Genomic DNA, 3,168 nt, shown 5'->3' with positions numbered 1-3,168 from the left:
TATATATGTATATACACACACATAAATATATAATATATATCAGCACACACATACATCTATATATCATGCCTTCTTATACAGAACAAATATAGGCTAAATGAGAAAACAAAACAGTACATATACTGAAAACATTAGCGTTTACATTCATTTCACTGTATGTGCATGCGTGTGTGTATAATATGAATGTGTGCATAAGGTTAAATAAATGAGTCATAATTCTATGAATGAAAAAAGTAGGAGTGTTTCTTAATGAATCTACACACATACTATAAGTAATGCAAACACACCCTATCTCATATTATATATATAGTTTTTCCTTTTTTCATTCATAGAATTTAAAAGCAGATACACAGACAAATCGCTAGCATGAGCGCATAGTGCAAATATGAATGAATACATAATATATCATTTACCAATTACTTGCTTCAGTCATTAGACTGCAGCCATGCAGGGGCACTACCTTGCCCCCCCCCCAAAAAAAAAACGATGGTGAATGCTTACAGCACCTAGGTTTCCCAAGTGGTTACCCATCTAAGTACTAACTAGGCTCGACGCTGCATAACTTTGGTGACCGGATGAGAAGTGATGCTTTCAACATGATATGGCTATAAGGATATATATGTTTGTTCACGTGTTTCAGTCATTTGACTGTGGCCATGCTGGAGCACCGCCTGAAAGGGATTTAGCCAAAGAAATCAACTTATTCTTTGTAAGCTTAGTACTTATTCTAACGGTCTCTTTTGCCAAACCTCTAGTTACAGGGACATAAACAAACTAACATCGGCTGCCAAACGATAGTGGAAGGGGGATAAACAGACACACACACACATACATACTGTATATATATATATATATATATATATATATATGGCTTCTTTCAGTTTCTGTCTACCAAATCCATTCACAAAGCTTTGGTCAGCCTGAGGCTATTGTAGAAGATACTTGCCCAAGGTGCCATGCAGTGGAACTGAACCTGGAACCATGTGGTTGAGAAGCAAGCTTCTTACCACACAGCCATGCTTGCACCTATATATATATATATATATATATATAGATATATATATATATATAAAGAGAGAGAGAGAGAGAGAGAGAGAAAGAGAGAGAGATGGAGATGGATGGATATCTTTGTTTTTCATCTTTTACCTTTTTGTCACTGGACACTGACTATGTTGGAGCACACCGCCTTGAAGGGTTTTATTTCAAACAAATCAACAAACATACTTTGATATTTAGTTAGATATTTATTTATTCAGCGTCTTTCACCAAACCGCTAAGTTATAGGGACATCAATTGTCAAGCAGTAGGGGTCAGATACAAAGATAAAAAACACACATATACATATCTCAATATACGATGACAACGGCTCCAGTTGATCTTATCAATGGAACAGTCTGCTCATGAAATTAACATGCAAGTGGCTGAGCACTCCACAGACACGTATACCCTTAACGTAGTTCGCAAGGAGATTCAGTGTGAGACAGTGTGACAAGGCTGGCCCTTTGAAATACAGGTACATCAGAAACAGGAAGAAAGAGAGAAAGTTGTGGTGTAAGAATACAGCAGGGTTCACACCACCCCCACCGGAGCCTCGTGGAGCTTTAGGTGTTTTCACTCAATAAACACTCACAACGCCCAGTCTGGGAATTGAACCCACAATCCTACGGCCATGAGTCTGCTGCCCTAACCACTGGGCCATTGCGCCTCCAACATACAAATATATATATATATATATGTGGTAAATGAAATACGGAAGATGGAATATATAAGAATTTATTTATCATCATCATTGTTTAACGTCAGCTTTCCATGCTAGCATGGGTTGGATGATTTGACTGAGGACTGGCGAACCAGATGGCTGCACCAGGCTCCAATCTGATCTGGCAGAGTTTCTACAGCTGGATGCCCTTCCTAACGCCAACCACTCCGAGAGTGTAGTGTGTGCTTTTACGTGCCACTGGCACGAGGGCCAGTCTGGCAGTACTGGCAACGGCGACACTCAAATATGGTGTTTTTGACGTGCCACCTGCACAGGAGTCAGTCCAGCAGCACTGGCAACGACATCGCTCGAATGTTTTGTTCACGTGCCAGTAAGGCGACGCTAGTAACGATCACACTCAAATGGTGCTTTTTATGATATATATATATATATATATATGTCTGTATATATGTATTTATACACACATGTATATACTATAGGTTTCCTTCAGCTTCCATTGACTAAATCCACTCACAAGGCATTGGTTGGCCCAGGACAATAGTAAGAAGACACTTGCCCAAGGAGCAATGTGGTGGGGCCAAACCTGAAACCATGCTGTTGGGAAGCAAACGTTTTACCACACAGACATTGCTGTACCTATATGCACATATATTTTTATATATGTGTGTGTGTGACAGTATATGCGTCCATATGTGTGTCAATTCAAGACAGCATATACACCTACACATACATCTATATATCTTTATACACACACACACAAACACACACACACACACACATACAGAATGACATTAAAGAGGATGGTGTTGGATGATAGCTGCAAGGTAGAATGTGGAAGGGTGTAGGTATTACAAGAATATATGAATGAACAGAAAGGGGAGTTTTCGTAAGAGCAAACCTGCATGACTTTGTATGTGTGTGTGTGTGTGTGTGTGTGTGTGTGTGCATACACACACATATATTATTCAAACACTCACATATATGTATAAATACATATACACATAAATACACATGTGTATACTTGTATACATAAAAATACACATGTACATGTATATACATGTATATACATATATGTATATATATATAAGCAATGTTAATTCTCTAAATGAAGTATTAACAGTAACTGCACGATAAAGTGTAGTATATTGCCACTTAAGTGTGGCTGACCCCTAGGGGTGGATGTTACTGTTGCTTTTAGCCCCAGGAGGACATCTCCTCCAGCTGGCTTATCGACACACGACTGTGTCCTGTTTGCCAAGGGAAGTTATCCCTCTCACCTCGGTCTGCAGCACGAACGTATCCGGATTTCAGGGTTATTTCCCTTTGTCGGCGTTCGACAGCTGATGACCTTGGTGAGAGAGACAAAAACCTGGCAAACTTATATCTTCTTTTCCAGTGAAATTCTTCACTGATATTGAAAAGGTGAAAACAAGCAATGTTAATTCTCT

The 3,168-nt window shown here is 39.2% G+C and overlaps 1 protein-coding gene and 1 pseudogene across 6 annotated transcripts in view; both read right to left on the bottom strand.

The window, feature by feature from the left end:
* LOC106877928 (kelch-like protein 9) overlaps positions 1 to 3,168 on the bottom strand; it is a 381,832-nt gene that overhangs the window by 160,279 nt on the left and 218,385 nt on the right. The window lies entirely within an intron of this gene.
* On the bottom strand, positions 495 to 613 carry LOC128247746 (5S ribosomal RNA; annotated as a pseudogene).

Source organism: Octopus bimaculoides, chromosome 4 (genome assembly GCF_001194135.2).
Source record: "Octopus bimaculoides isolate UCB-OBI-ISO-001 chromosome 4, ASM119413v2, whole genome shotgun sequence".
Lineage (NCBI taxonomy): Eukaryota > Metazoa > Mollusca > Cephalopoda > Octopoda > Octopodidae > Octopus > Octopus bimaculoides.
The sequence above is the reverse complement of the archived record's forward strand: the minus strand, read 5'-3'. Positions and strand labels throughout refer to the sequence as shown.